Raw genomic sequence first — 17,261 nt, 5'->3', positions numbered from 1 at the left:
GTAAATTTGCCCCTTATATTCCTCACCTGAAGTAGAACGACTGGAGGGGAAGTCCAGAGGGAGGGGCAGACAGATAAAAAGAAACAATCTTTCTTACCAGTGTTTCTTCTTCCCCAAAGAAATGCATATGTGTGCAATTTGTTAATCAGCAAATGTAAAAGCTGCTCTGGAGCCAGTCTAGGCATTAATTGAGGGAGTCACTTCAAGCTTCCTGAAGTCAAAGATATTTTATTTTTGAGAGGTATTGTAAGGGTGTTCTATGCTGAGCTGTGGAGCGGGTACTTAAATGGATAGTTATGAAAAAATGTTTGCACTAGGTATAATCAGGGCCACTGGAATTATGCGATTGTGGGCCAGTGGCAATTTTCAAATAATTATAGATTTGCCGCATTTGCCAAATAATCTATCATCTGCCATATAATCTGCAGATTCTGACAAAAACATTTTTGGTACTAGCTCAATGGTTCAAAGGTTACTAAAAATGCAAAGACAAGTGCTGCAGCGCACTGGAAGGCCCTTTGCAACACTGGACTGTCTACCTTTCTGTTGCTTATTGCTGTAGTTGAGTGTTAAACTGGTAATAATGGAGTGCAACCAATGCCCAGACAGTGTTCAAAGTTCAAGAGTGACTAAATAATGAAGTAATACTATTACAAAATTTGCCACATTATGTCACATATTTTGCTTTTTCTTGCTGCATAATTTACTCAAACCTGTCGAATAATTTGACTTACAAAGAGGCTGCAAAGCATGATAGTAGCCAGACATTTAGCAATAGATTCCATTGCCCAATTACACAGAAACAGTGCTGGCATATTGCTAAAGAGTTAATACACAATTTAAATGTATTTCCCTGTAATAAACTGACCCATAATAAACTGTACATTTCCACCCACCTGCCCAGTTGTCACTGGCTTAACTGTCTGGGTTGGGAAACAGAGCAATGAACCATGGGGGGCTTACAAGAAAGTGCTCTGGTGGGGGCATCATGACAGTTTATGTTTATATGTTTAGAGAGCACTCGCTTGCTGTGGCGTCTTGGCGCTAGAGTATGTGGATAGGAAGAACACACCTGAGTTACCGGGGGACCTATGAGGAGGTGAACAGCCATGTCTTCAGATTTTTCTTGAAGAGCTGCCAATTGGATCGAAGTTTCATGGCCGTGGGCATTTTATTCCATAGCCTTGCTGCGTAACTCGATAGAGTCCTGCCCCTCCATCTTGCCCGTCTGATCTTAGTGATCTTGATAAGGTACAGACTGGCGGATCTAAGGGCACGTGGGGGGTATAGGGTAGGAACAGTCTTTGAATGTCCTTAGCACCGCCACTGTATAGTGCTTTAAGCACAAGGCATAAAGCCTTATATTCCACCCGCTGCTGGACAGGGAGCCAGTGTAGTAATTTAGTTCCTGCCGAAGTTGATTGTCCTTTGGATATGCCAAAAAGTAGTCTAGCTGCAGCATTCTATAGGGATTGCAATTTTCTCATCTGGGACTTATCAATGCCCATTGAAATGGGCATTGCAATAGTTCAGCTTGGACAAGAAGAGTGACACCATCACCGTCTTTTGCAACTCTTGTCAAATGAACGGAAAAATCTTTCTCAAGGTTTTTAGTAAAAAGAAACCAGAGGAGGTGAGACTATTTACCTGGGCAGAAAAATTCAATTGGTCATCAAAGATGACACCGAGGTTCCTGACCTTGGGGATGGGGGACGGGCATTCCCGGCCTCAGTCGACCACATGGAATCATTCCACAGGGGCCGGCCTGGCCGAACTCCATCACCTCCATTTTGTCTGTGTTAATTTTCAGGAAGCTATGGTTCATCCAGGTCATGATCTCAGAGAGAAAAACATGAAACCTGGCGGCTGTGGCCTCAGGCTGATTAGTGATGGAAATAACAAGCTGGGAATCATCAGCATATGAGACCAAGGCGAAACCATGTCTCTTGATGAGTCTGGCCAACGGGGTGACGTAGATGTCAAACATTGTCGGAGATAGGGCTGATCCCTGCGGGACGCCGCATGGAAGTTGGAAACTATCCGATTGCAGACCATCCCAGTGCAACCTCTGCTCCCTCGCCTCCAAAAAGGAGGAGAGGAGGGCCTGGGCAGAGTCGTTGACCCCCACATCCCTCAGCCGCTGCACTTACACTGTGTGATTCACAGTGTCAAATGCAGCCGACAGATCAAGGAGTATGAGGACTGCTCTTCCCTCCATCCACTATTCAGCAGATCTCTTCGGTTGCAGTAATCAGTGCTGATTCAGTGGAGTGACAGTAACGGAAACCATGCTTAGTGGTATCCAATAGATTGATGGCATCTAGATAATCAGTCAACACTTTGTTTACTGACTTCTCCAGAATTTTTGCTACTATTGGTAGGCCAGCGACTGGCAACAGTTTTTTGGTTCAGTTGGGTCCAAGTTCGGTTTTTTAAGAATAGGTCTGATGGATACTTTTTTCAAGGTTTCTGAATAATTGACTGATTCCATAACTTGGGCAACAAGAGGTGTGAGATTGTTGCAAACCTTCTTGGCGGTCAGATGCATGATCAGTGGGTCAGCCAGATTTTATGGAAAGGAGGAGCGTTTGTCCCTCATCGTTAGTGACTTTCTGGAAACAGGATAGTCTGCAGTGGGTTGAACGTACCACTTGCAGTTGATCTTGCCTATCCTGAGTCCCTGGAGTGCTCAAGACATCGTTATATGTCCTGAAAAAATAGGGAAAGTTTGCTACTCATAGCTTGGTCTGATTTAAAAGCATTGTCCTGGTGCGGTTTAGCCAGCAAATTTACAGATTTAAAAAGTTCCTTAGTAGAGTTCCCCGCTTCCTTTATCTTGGTTGTGAAAAATAGCTTTTTTTATGGCAATAATTGCTTCCTTGTACCGTAGGATAGCTAAGTTATAGATTTTTGTCTTTTCGTTGCTGTAGTCCTGTCTCCAAAGACGCTCAGCTCTCCTGCAGTTAACTTTTAGGCACTTGAGCTCCGGGCTGTACCTAGGTGACGATATCTTAGATTTTTTCACCGTCACCAATTTTTCAGATGCAACACGCTCGGCCACTGCCAATAGCCAGCTATTGAACTGCGAGGCTGCTTTGATGTTATCCTTCGCTAGCGGGGTAGGGAAGTGACCAAGGGCCAGCTCAAAGTTGCTGCCTTGAACTTTGTTCCAACATCGAATTTTTACCTTGGATGGCTTAGGTTGTAAGCAGTGATGTGGCTGCATAGACTTGATATTAAAATGGACAGCCTTATGATCTGTCCATGGGAGGGTTAATATTTTAGTCAGGTTAATGTCAGGGTTGTTTGTAAAAATGCCATCCAGCGTATGTCCCACCTGGTTGGTGGATCCGGTTATTAGTTGAACTAAATTAAAAGCCGCTATATTGTCCAGCAACCTGATCGTGTCCAAGTTTCTTGTTAATTCTAGATGATAATTGGATTCGCCCAGGATTGTAAGGGAGTGGGGGTCAGTATATGACTTCAGAAGTGTCAAAAGTGCCTGGGAGAAAGCCGCTTTGGGCCCAGGCGGATGGTATATAAGTTGCCCCTGAAAGGTCGTGAGATTGTTTAGTTTAATACAGAAATGCAGGGCCTTTGCTGGCAAAACAGAAATGGCTTCCACTCCCACCTTTAGGTGATCTCGATAAATGATTGCGATACCCCCCCTTTGCCTTTCTCCCTATCATGTGAGATGACAGTGTAGCCCGTTGGTAGTGTGATGTTCCAATCAGGGCATGATGTATTATCTCTCCAGGTCTCAGTCACAAAGACTATATCTGGGTTGGATAACTGGATTAGGTCTTCCAGCTGGTATATGTGCTTTACCACAGGTGGGCGTTTAGCACAAAACACTGCACATGCTGCTTTAAAGTAGCCTTAGGATCTCTAGCGGCCTCATTTGTATTGATGTTACTGCCCCTGCTCCCCCTTTCTCTGTCTTTGGAAACCCCGGGCTTTCCTACTTACGACCCTTCCCCTGCCCTGTTAGTGAGTTTTGAGCAATTATTGATGCCAAAATTGAGCCGAAAAGAGCATTTAGAGCAGAGGGCCTCCCCTCTGCTCAAGTTTTGCAGGGATATACTATGTGACATGCATATGTCTCTACCCAAATCAAGCAATTGTTTCCTGCTGTATAATTGGGGCATTGAACGATCAGGGGTTCTGGCGCTGGTCGCGCTCCGGGCGACAACAGGCGCAGACGGGCTTGCCTTTGGCGCACCAGCGGCACGCCCACTGTGTGATCGCTCCAGCGCGATTTAAATAGTGGTGGGAAGAGAAAACTAGAGCGTCAACCCCAGAGCAATGCGTCCCGTTGAACATCCGGGTGCAGCGGGGGTCGAGCAGGAAACAAAGGTATAACTTCCCATATGATTAAAAGTATTTAAAATCAGCTAAGATGTAATTTTTAGTACAAACCCTTTCCGTAAGGTTAATCTGTGCAACAAAGCAATACATTTAAAATGAAGGGCAATGATACAACACAGTTTGTCAAGCAGTATCCTACCACACCCCTCCACCAAAGTATGTCATAAATAGGTGCTTTTAGACCACTTCCTTGTGTAGCTGCTTAAATGTGACACAAACAACTAGTATATAGAAACTAAGAGTATATGTGTAGTGGTGGATTACAAAGGGCAGAGTATCATCCTTGGGGAAGTCTTTAAAGCCTTCCACGAAAATATGCCACACCTGTGCAATAAGTATCTTCCAAGACTAGCTCATGTGTCTCTTTGAACAGGGTGCTCTCAGAATAAAAACCAAGAGAACAAGACCTTGGTCCAACTTACAATAGTCAGAGAAAGTGAATATTTCCACTGCTGTGTAATATTGTGTTTTGCTGGAAGAAGAGCCAGGTTGAGGAACTTGGTAGAGGGTTTCTCAAACTTAGGTTGGGGAAGACGCCCAATAGGACTACTACAAGGGAATTCATTAGTACATGGCTATTTGTGGTAAACAGCACCTCAAGAACTCTCTACCAGTATGAAAGGTGTGTGGGGCAAGGCCAAAACATATGTGGCAAATCGGCATTTAGTTGCATACGGTGAAGACATGCAGCTGTGCATAATTTGGACAAGTATAAGGTAGGCTTAGTTCAGAATAATAATTTGAATATACTTAAAACAGGACTTGGAGGATACTTTGTGGGGGTATTCAAATATTTTTATCTTGTCTACATCGTGCAGAGGTTTGGCATGCAGTCTCCCAGTTAGTATGGAAATAAGCCCTGGAGTGGTGCCCATGTTGCAGAAAAGCACTGTGCACCCATCTCATCAGTTTCCCACCAGTCCCAATGGTACAACTAATGTCAGGTTGGTGCTAGATGGCGGACATGAAATATGGCATTGTTTATTATTGTTTAATGTATTTGTAAGAAAGGAATTGAGCCGGTTGAAGACTGTAGTCTGCCATGATGGTTTGGAAATCTAGTAGCTCACTCTCAACAAACAAATCCCCCAAATTTGAGAGGCCAGCAGCATGCCACTGACCGAGCTGCCCTGAGCAAAGCCATTCTGTGTGAGTGTGGAGGCCAGTCAAAAGTATTGCATGAGCATAGGTTTTCTTTATGTTCGTGAGTTTAGGGGTTCTAACACCACCAGCCCATGCAGGTAAGAGCTAAGAGTGGTGGGGCAATGGGGCCGGGTTTGGGGGATTCCGACAGATGACCATGATGCAAAATTAAATAAATAAATAATTTTCCCTTGCCCTTGTCTGTTGAAAACCCACCCACCTGGCCCCAATGCCCCACCACTCTTACCTGCACGGGACGCTGCTGGGTTCTAATAAGGGAAGAAAAAGTTGTGCGGAATAACCCACTTGACGTTGGGGGTTGTATGATCAGTCGGAAACAATGATTAGTGCAGAAAGCTCTCTGTAAAGTTTTAACGGGTAAACCCTGTCTCATTCAGGGGTGGCCAGACAGTCAGTTGAACACCAATTGGAACTGTGCCACTAAATAATAGTGTATTAAGTCCTGAAGGGCTAATCCACCCACAGTCAAGGGTAGGTTTAGAGTGGAAAAAGTTACCAGGTGGAGCCCTTGCCCCCAAATCAGATGTGGGATGTGTTGAGGTGTCTGAAGAATGAATGAGGGATGAGCAGAGTAAGGTTTGCTAAATAATACAATACAATAACCGGGGTAGCTCCACCATTTTCACTAGTGCCACATAGTCATTTTGCTTGTGTAATTCACATCCTAAATATTTTGAAGATTATTCATGTACATTGTCACTTAGGGATGAGCCAGATCACTGGTTCGGCCTTGGCTTGACTGCAGAACCAATTTAAGACATGCAAACACAAAGCCATGAAGGACCGAGTGCTGAAACTTTTCAGACACTCACCCCCAGTCACAGATCTGGGTTGACTCCATCAACGTTCTTTAGCTCACTTCGCTACCCCAGTTCAGACTCAACCATATGAAAATCAGTCTTGACCCTGTTACTCATGGGACCAGACCAGCCCAAGCTGCCAAGCCAGGTCTTCCCTGGACCAGAAACAAGTATTCTGGGACCGGTTTTGGGGTAACACCCCTCATCAGCTGGGCTAGCTTGAACCCAGTGGCAAGGTGAGCAAGAGACCCACGTCTGGGCATACCCTGCCAACTTAGGGCAAACAAAGCAAACACAAGGAGATGATGGATGGAGCAGTGAAACTTTTCAGACACTCACCCGCAGACACAGATCTGGGTTACATCCATCATTGTTCTTTAGCTCACTTCGCCAACCCAGTTTAGACCCAGCCATATGCAAATCAGTCTTGACTCTGTTCCTTATGGGAGCAGACCAGCCTGAACTGTCAAGCCAGGTTTAAGACATGGACAGAGTGGTCAACTGCCTAGAGCACAACCTTCCAAGGGGTCTGGCCCCTGCTTAACATTCACAAGCACGACCCGTGGCCCACTGCCCCAGCAGAGTTTGATGTGTTGCTTGTTGAACCACATGACAGCGCCACTTCTGTTTCTCTGCTCTCTGGTACACAATATTTTCCGATACTGCGAGCAGGTTCATATTGTCTGATTTTAGGAATTATCCCACTTTGTTCTTCTCTCCCTTATTTGTCCAGTTCGTAGCAACAAACCTTTAAATCAGTTGTTGTGGGTCTCCCATCTTATCTTGATTTCAACCTGTCTTTAATTATCTTTTTTGTGGGTACCTTACATCCTGACATTAGGTGTGAGACTGTTGCCAACACAACCTGCTCTATCTCTTGAATTATTTTTAGGCTTAACATCCACTGCAGGTTGAAGTGAGCCAGATGTTTTTGTTCAACTTCTCTGAACCAACAGATGGCCACTCACTTTAATGATTCCCAAACTGTTTGCAATGTATTTTAAAATGTTTAGAAACCTAATCAAAATGTTGCTGTTGCTTTCATTCCAAGAAAGCTAGGTAGATTTGGGTTGGGGTGATGGCCTTGACATCACGCGCAAGGGCTTTAATTTATTATGGAACAAGGAGATAATGTGTCACTGAATGTAGCAAGCAGAGAGGCAATCACATAAAGACCATAGTAAATAAAGAGTGCTGTGCAGAAAGCATAAATAAATGCACTGGTAAGGTAGTGGGGTATGGCTTCTCCTTGGATGTGTCTGTACACTTTGGACCTCAATTTTGACCCTTTGTCCTGAACTGTTGTTCTGAATGTTGACCCTGTGTCATGAATTGTTTACTGGCCAGTCTAGAGTTTACCTCTATGCCAGGTGGTCACACAATGCAAGACATTTAAGCAGACAGTCCTTTTCACCCCTCTGAAGGACGGGGGCCTGGGGCCAGCTCGCCCATGCCAAAGGCCGTCCCAATTCCTATATTTGCATGCAATGCGACACACTGCAAATATCTTTTATTTACTTGGATTTTGTATTTTGTAAATTGTGTCCTGTATGCTCTTGTTACTTATGAAAATGTGGAACTACGGCCCATCTTCAATAGTGCTGTAAAAGTTTAAAGCTGAGTAGAACTTTGAGTGCTTCGTATATTTTGGAATAACTACTCAATATGATTTTCTCCATGTTTTGTTTCCTTATTCTTTAAAAGATGACTTAAGTATATTGTATCATATGCTGTTCCTTAAGTTCCTATTGTAGTAACCGTGACGGTAGGGTGACAACTGACGACAGGGCACCAGGACCCTGTGGGTCATAGGGCAGTGACCAGGTCACTGGACACCACATCCTGTAGGGAAAGGAAGTGGACAGAGAAGTTAGGACGACAAAGAGGACAGACGTGCTGCGACACGCTCCCACAAGAACAATAAAGAAAGTGACCACACTCACCTGCCGTCCTGCGTTTCATGCGCCGACTGTGACCAGCACAACACGACATCTGGCAACGAAGGTGGCGAAATCACACGCGTGAGAAATTTGCCGTGTGTTCAAGAAAGAATAACATCAGCGGCGGAAGAAAAGACGCAAGGAGCTACACGGGAGCCCACCCCGACAGCGTCCAATGAAGTACAACTGAGAGCGGTAAGAAGCGTTCAGCCAACAGCGCGAGTGCCCGAGATTAGAAGCGTGAGGTCCTCGCGCTCGAAAATCAAAACACGAGGTCTCGCGAGAGGACCACATCTCGGCGGCCATTACTGAGTCAGGCGAGGAAAGCCAATCAGGGCGCAGAAACAACGCGGCGGCCATTTTGAAGACAGGCAACGCGAGATTTCGATCGCGAAGTCTCGCGTGAATAAAGGCGGCCATTTTGTGTGTGACACCAAGGCACAGCAACAGTGGAAAATACATGGCAGCCATTTTAGGGGCAGGCAAAACGAAAAAAAGCAAGGAATAAAGAGAGAATAGGGAAAAAAAAGAAAAAGGGACACAAAAGGATCCCCACAACAAGGAATAACAGATAATAAAGTGAGAAATACAAGGAGAAAGTGACAAGAGCACTACAAAGACATCAGACAAATAAAGGAAATAAAGAGGCAACAAAATAAAAGAGAACAAAGATGCCTGAAACAAAACAAAGTGCACAGTATCGCAGACCAATGCCATTCAGCGTATCAGAGCCACAGGTGGGAATAAGATGGGAGAAGTGGATTGTGAAGTTTGAGCGATACATGGAAGCAACAGATGTAGTAGAAGAAAAGAAACTAGGACTATTCTTGAATCTGGTGGGAGATGAAGTGGATGACCTTCTGATAACGCTCCCAAAGAGCGAGACAAGCACATACAAAGGACTAACAAAGGGCCTGATTCACAGAATGAACTTAAGACACAATCCTAAACTTACTACTATTTTGGTATTCACAGAATGCACTTACTACTTTTGGCATTCACAGAATGAACTTACTACTTTTGGTATTCACAGAAGTTAGGATTTTGTATTAAGTCTGTCTTAAGTCTGTCTTAAGTTTGTCTTAAGACAAACTTAAGACAAAATCCTAACTTCTGTGAATACCAAAAGTAGTAAGTTCATTCTGTGAATGCCAAAAGTAGTAAGTGCATTCTGTGAATACCAAAATAGTAGTAAGTTTAGGATTGAGTCTTAAGTTCATTCTGTGAATCGGGCCCTAATTGTCTAACAAATAAATTTGATCCTCAAAGAAACATTGACTTTGAAAGATATAGCTTCAACATAGCTTTTCAGCAGCCGGATGAGTCAATGGATGATTTTGCAACAAGGCTAAGGAAATTAGTAGCTCATTGCGAATTTGAAAAATAAGACAATGAACAGGCCATCCGCCTACGACTGATAGAAGGCTGTCGTAACACAGACTTTCGTATGAGAATACTGAAGGAACCAACCACTCTAGAAAGAATTCTAGATCTAGCGAGAGCGGAAGCAAGAGAGATGGCGCATGCAAGATAGATGGACCGAAGAGAGGAGCAAGTCCACAGATTGACAGACAATGGTCGAACTGGAAACTGGAAGAAAGGGTCGAAGGACCAGGCGACAAGGAAACAAGGGTGCCAGTGTTACCGATGCGGGTTGGAGTTTCCACATCGAGGAGCATGCCCAGCATTTGGTCAGATATGTCGAAAATGCAACAGAAGCAACCATTTCGCCACCATGTGCCAAGGAATGCAATTCAAGAATGAACAGGGAAGGCCAGGGAGACCGAGTACAACAACAAACCAACATGTGCGACACATTGAAGCGACCACCAGGAGCTCGTCGCTGGAGTCTGGAGATGAAGAAGAAGAAGCAGCAGAGAAAGTGGAACGCCTATACCTCATGTCCACAGACGAAGGGCATGAGGAAGAACACATCAGACTAGGGGATAAGCAGTCAATAAAGAAGACAGACTGGGTGACCATAGACGTAGGGCCACACCAAACAGAATTTGTGCTAGACAGCGGGGCCACGTGCAACATTATGTGCGCCACTGAATACGAAAAAATGAAGAGAAAACCACACCTACAACCCTCAAGTGTACGAGTGTTTACCTGGGGTGCACAAAATCCAGTAACCAACATGGGAAAATTCACGGACACCATGACGCACAAAGGTGAGACCGTCACCAAAGAAATTCATGTGCTACGAGGAGACATTCCCGCACCACGCTTACTAAGCAATGTCACAGCAAAGGTCATGGGCCTATTGCAGATGACATATCACGTATCTGACAAAGGAAACATCTTACAGGAGTACCCGAAGTTAACTAAAGGACTTGGAAAGCTAAAAGGACGACAGATTACACTACACATCAACGAATCAGTCAGACCTGTCGCCTAGCATCACCGAAGGGTACCCATCCATCTACAACCGCAGGTGGAAGAAGAAATAAAGGCACTGCTAGAGCAAGACATCATCGAACCAGCTGAAGGGCCAACGCCATGGGTGTCCCCAATAGTTGCTGTACCAAAAAAGGACACTGCACAAATTAGAATATGTGTGGACATGAGAGTCCCCAACACAGCCATTGAAAGAGAACGACATCCGGGGACACATCTAGACGACATGATTAGCTGCCTGACGGGAATGAGAAGATTTTCCAAGCTAGACCTATGTAAGGGGTATCACCAACTGGAGCTGGACCAACAGTCAAGATACATAACAACATTCTCAACACACCTAGGTCTGTTTCGCTACAAGCGGTTAAGCTTTGGGATATCATCAGCAGCTGAGATCTTCCAGGAAACGATCAGACAGATCATTAGACCAATAAAAAACAGCCTGAACTACAGTGACGATATCCTGGTGTTTGGCAAATCGGATGAAGAACATGACAAAGCATTGAGAAAAGTATGCTCGCAGCTGGAGGAAGTGGGCCTAACAGTAAATGAAAAGAAGTGTGAATTGGGAAGAGAAGAACTGGTATTCTTCGGACACATCTTCTCGAAGAAAGAATGAGACCAGATCGCAGTAAAGTGGACACCCGAGAGAAGGCAAAAGGACCAAAAGATGTTATGTTATGTTATTAAATCATTTATTAAGCGCACTAACACTGATTAGTTTCTTGACGCTAAAAATTGACAGTAACACAATCGGAGGTGAGGAGAAAGGTAGGTTAAAAAGCTTGTCTAAAAAGCCAGGTTTTCAGCGCTTTTCGAAAAGGTAGGAGATCTTGGCAGAACCGGATTTCCAAAGGAAAGGCGTTCCATAAGCAGGGGGCAAGTATTGCAAACCTACGTCCACCAGAGCGTTTAAGCTTGAAGAGGGGGGTCTGGAGAAGGCCTAGGTGGAGTGAGCGAAGGTTGCGGGAGGGAACGTATCTGGTGATTAATTGATTAATGAATTTAGGACTTTTGCCATGCAGCGACTTAAAAATCATGCAGCCTGCTTTGAAGGCACAGCGTTGCATGACTGGAAGCCAGTGCAGTTTGATGAGAAGGGGAGTCGCTGCCTGCCACCTTGGTTGCTTCAGGATCAACCTAGCAGCATAGTTCTGCACCATCTGGAGACGCTTGAGTAGATAGCTTGGGAGACCCAGGTAGATGGCATTCGCGTAATCCAGGTGGGACAGAACAGTGGCGATCACAACCTGGGTGATAGCTTCTGGCGTTAGTAGTCGCCGGACCTTCCTGATTTTTTTTTAGCTGGTAGAAGCATTTGGAAACCACCTGGCCCACTTGTGCTTTTAATGAAAGGTCACTGTCCACAATGACACCAAGCGTTTTAGCCGATGACAAGATTTTCGGAGTTGTCAATGGTGAAGAGTAGCTGCAGATCATCTGCATAGTTAAATACTCTCACCTGCTTGTCCCTCAAGGTTTGTATAAGAGGGAGTATGTATATATTAAAGAGATGAGGTGACAGGGAGGAGCCCTGTGGTACTCCGCATGGGATAGGCTGTTTAATACCGGTTAAGTCCCCCAGGCGCACTGCTTGGGAGCAATCCTCTAAAAAGGACTTTAGCCAGCAGGCCGCCGCGCCCTGTATGCCGGCCTGTCCGACACGGTCGACCAAGATGTTGTGGTCGACCGTGTCGAACGCGGCCGACAGGCCCAGGAGCACCAGGGCCTGGGGAGAGCAGTCTCTAAGTGTGTCCAGAACTGCAGTGACCACTGCCTCCGTTGAGTGCGCAGGCCGGAATCCAGCCTGATGAGGGTCAAGGCAGGAGGACTCCTCCAGAAAATTAGAGAGAGTTTTCGCCACGTGTGCCTCTAGGATTTTTGCCAGGTAAGGCAATAAGGAGCTGGGCCTGTAATTTGCCTTACATGCAGGGTCCGCCCCGTTTTTTTTTAATAGAGGTATGACCGTGGCTTCTTTGAAGGCAGACAGGACTATGCCCGATAAGAGGGAGTCGTTTAGGAGGGCAAGAACAGGGGTTGGGTAGGTGGAGAAGCATTCTTTTAAGATGCGAGGGGGGCAAGTATCCAGTGGGGAGCCGGATTTGACTCTCGTCATTAATTCCGAACGCTGGCCATAGGTTATGGGTTGAAAGTTTGTAAGGGTGGCAGAGCCGGTCTTGATTACCATGCCGGTCGTGATTGGAGTCTTTGATTGGGGAATGCTAGCTTTTATGTCTGTGATTTTGTCACTAAAATAATTGCTAAGTGAGTCACACAGACACTGAGTAGGGATTACTTTAGGACGGACATTCTCCAAGTTGGTCAATTCATTAAAGACAGAGAAGATATCTTTAGATTTATCTGATGAATCTAGGATGCGGGAAGAGAAATACTCTGCCTTTGCTGCAGAGATGGCATTCATATATTCCTTCCTCGCCCTAGTGTATTTATTTTTTTCCTCAGTGTCATAATCACGGCGCCACCGGCGTTCAAGATGCCGGAGGGCCTGTTTCCAAATTTTCAAGTCGGCAGAAAACCATCTGTTGGCATCCGTGCGCCGTGCTAGTCTAATTCTTTTGTAAGGGGCATGAAGATTACTAGCCGCTTGTAGCCAGTCAGTAAGAGTGGAAACTGACAAGTTTATGTAGTTGTCCAGGGAATTGTAGCTAAAGTGCGCTCATTCCTCGGCCTTGCCAGCTATTGTGCGCGATACATCAAGGATTTCGCAACAGTGAGCACCCCACTGCGAGAACTCACAAAGCAGGGCCAAACATTCGAATGGACCACAGAATGCAGTAAGGCATTTGAAGAAATAAGGGCGTCAGTAACCGTAGTAGACCACCTGGCATAATTTGACCCGAACTTGTGCACCGAATTGACAGTGGACGCCAGCCCAGTAGGTCTTGGCGCAATACTGGCACAGCATAAACATGGAAAAGACTCACCACGACGGATCGAAGCATATGGAAGCAAGAGCCTGTCGGACATTGAGAGAGCATACTCTCAACCAGAGAAGGAGAGTCTGGTGGTAGTATGGGCATGTGAGCACTACCACATGTTCATCTATGGGAAGCCATTCACGATCGTAACAGACCACCAAGCACTAGTCACCATCTATGGAAAGCCAAACGCCAAAATACCACCAAGAATTGAACGATGGGGGATCAGACTGATGGACTACAACTTCAAAATTGTCCACAAGCCCGGAAAGGACCACAACCCAGCTGATTATATGTCACGACACCCACTTCCCCATCGAGAAAATGGCACCACCATGGCAGAAGAATACCTAAATTTCATCCTAAAACAGAACACTCCGGCGTCAATAACGATTGCAGAACTAGAGCGAGAAACAAAAAGAGACCCGACAATGCAGGCAATCGGGAGCGTAGTGCGGCAACAGAGATGGAGACACATTAACAATAACAGCCCCGCAGGAGAAGGGGTCATAAAAGAAGAACTGCTGGCCTTCAAAAAGATAAGTGAAGAACTGTCTGAAACTGAGAACGGAATTCTAATGAGAGGGTCAAGAATTGTGGTACCTTACCGACTAGGAAAAAGAACAATTGAACTAGCTCACGAATCGCATCGAGGCATTGTAGCGACAAAGAAGATGTTGAGAGAAAAAGTGTGGTTCCCAGTACTGGACAACATGGTGGAGGAAGAAGTAGCACACTGTCATGTCTGTCAAGTAACGGGACCACCTTCCAAGCCAGCACCGTTGCAAATGTCAGAACTGCTACCAGCAGTATGGACTGAGCTGGCAGCAGACAATTATGGACCACTAGAAACTGGAAAATACCTGTTAGTGGTCATTGATAAATTTTCAAGATTCCCAATTGTGAGAGAAATATCGTCGACATCAACAAGTGCCACATTACCAGCGTTAGACGACATATTTGCTGCCTGGGGCTCCCCACAAACATTAAAAACGGACAATGGCCCTCCGTTTTCTGGAGAAGAATTCAGTCGATTTATGGAATATTTGGGGATCAAGCATCGGAATATAACACCCCTGTGGCCACAGGCCAACGGAATGGCAGAACGATTTATGGGGACTATAAAGAAAGCCATCCAGCGAGCAAAACTGACACAAACATCGATTGGACAAGCACTATGTCAAGTGCTGAGGGACTACAGAAACACCCCTCACAGCTCCACAGGTCGATGCCCAGCGGAGCTGGTGTTGGGACGATCAAGCAAAACAAGACTGCCTCAAATAGATGCAAAGGCAAGCACGGATCGAAGTGACATAGTGGAAAGAGATCATGAAGCCAAGAGGAAAATGAAAGAATATGCTGACAAGAGGAGAAACGCATCAGACCATCAGCTTAATGAAGGAGACCTGGTGGTGGTGAGACAGAGACAACAACGGAAGTCGGACAGTCCATTTTCAAAGGATCCGCTAGTAGTGACCAAAGTAAAAGGATCAATGGTGACGGCAGCATCTGACCATCAGAGAATAACGAGAAACAGTTCCCATTTCAAGGAGCTCAAAGTGGAAGATGAAGGACCAGTGGCAACATCACCGAAAGTGGAAAACAGAGAGCAGGAAACTAGCAGAGAGACAAGACCAAGCAGAATGTGCAGGAAGCCACAAAGACTAAATGAAGAAATGTAGAAAAAAGAATATCTCTCTATCTCTCTCTCTCTCTCTCTCTCTCTCTCTCTCTCTTTCTCTCTCTCTCTCTCTCTCTCTCTCTCTCTCTCTCTCACTCCCTCTATGATGTACCAAGATTTTGTGCATTTGACGAAGAACTTTTGTTTGTGACAAAGGGGGAGATGTAGTAACCGTGACGGTAGGGTGACAACTGACGACAGGGCACTAGGACCCTGTGGGTCATAGGGCAGTGACCAGGTCACTGGACACCACATCCTGTAGGGACAGGAAGTGGACAGAGAAGTTAGGACGATGAAGAGGACAGACGTGCTGCGACGCGCTCCCACAAAAACAATAAAGAAAGTGACCACACTCACCTGCCGTCCTGTGTTTCATGCGCCGACTGTGACCAGCACAACACGACACCTATGATGTGGAATGTCTACACGCTTGCATGTGTGTTGTCATGTTTGTCACTAACGGTGTTTATAAAGCATTGACACATGGAACGGCTTAAATCTTTAATTGTGGATATTAACTGTAAACTGTTTTTGTAGAGTGTCTTCCTACCAGTGAGCCACAGAGCAACTTGTGTCCTTGATATGCAGTCGCTAGGCGTTACATCAGGGCTGTGAGTGGCAGGTGGGTAAGTGTGAGGAAAAAACAACTATAAACACAAGGGAACTTGAACCCCTGCTGCCAGTGTTCCAAGTGCCCTTCGGGGGGACCACTTTGAATGATAAATGTAGCAAGCATCAAACACCAGAACCAGCACAAACTGTGTCAGTTAAGAGCCAGCGCCATGAAAGAATAGGTGCGGTGAGTGAAATCTGACATGAACAATGGGAGGGTGTAGGACGGTGGTAGCCAATCAGCGAGGGCCTAATCCCACAACAGTGGCTCGGTCTCATTTCATGATGTAACTCCTCTACTTGCAAGGGTCACAGGGTTCAAGGCACCCTAGTTTCGAATCGAACCAGAATCTGGATTCATCAAAGCGCATCAGTTAGACGCTGCCATTGTTGGCAAATGATGTTCTGCAGAATGTCTGAAAACGTCTCGTACCTTCAAAGTGTTAGGGGACAGAAGGAATCCAAATGGATACCACATTGCATGAAACTCATCCATTCAATGATACACATCTCACTTTATCCAGGCACACCTGTCCGTCAATGGAGCACATTGTATCTTTCCAATATTAAGGACAACGTGTTCATTATGATGCAACATTTATTTATCATGTTTATATGAGACAGCCTCAGAGAAATGAACAACATGTCAACCTTAAATATGTACAAAGTACAACAAATGACAATAGATTCAAAGCCTAGTCATATCAACTTAAAAACCTTTTATGTTATATACATTTCATTTTCATTGTTTGCAATTCATTCATGTCAATTAAACACTCATCATTTTTTTTAAATTCACTTCCACAATTCCATCAATTTCGATTCACCAAATGACAGCAGTAGCACAAGTAAAATCACACATCCTTTGCCCATATTGACAGTGAAATGGTCGACCGCTTATACCACCAATAGTCCAGCAAAAGTCTCCTATTTGCAAACACGCGAAAGGCAGGGAGTGGAAAACTACTAAAAGTAAATATAGATCTTATAGCCCTGTTGACTTTCTGTACCTGTTCTGCCTACTTGGCACCTCCATCCAAGTTTACCAAGGGCAATGCTAGGGTTGCCAAAAGTAAATCAAGGGATGGCGGTTGCTACTACTGGCCATCCCGAATTGATATTTGTGGAGTCAATCACATATGGAGTTTGAAAGAAAACATAATATTGGTACTTATTGGCATGCAGTATAATGAAAGCGTCAACACACCAATATGTAATCATAAAATCTATCCACTTTTTTCTTTTAGGTACAAGTTACCATTCATGTAGCCTGGTAACTACTTTGCCAGAATATTAGAGCTACCCAACATTAGTTGATATCAAGGTATGACAATGAGGGGCATATTCTCAAGGATCT

This window comes from Lissotriton vulgaris, chromosome 7, assembly GCF_964263255.1.
Source record: "Lissotriton vulgaris chromosome 7, aLisVul1.2, whole genome shotgun sequence".
NCBI classification, from domain to species: Eukaryota; Metazoa; Chordata; class Amphibia; order Caudata; family Salamandridae; genus Lissotriton; species Lissotriton vulgaris.
The sequence above is the reverse complement of the archived record's forward strand: the minus strand, read 5'-3'. Positions refer to the sequence as shown.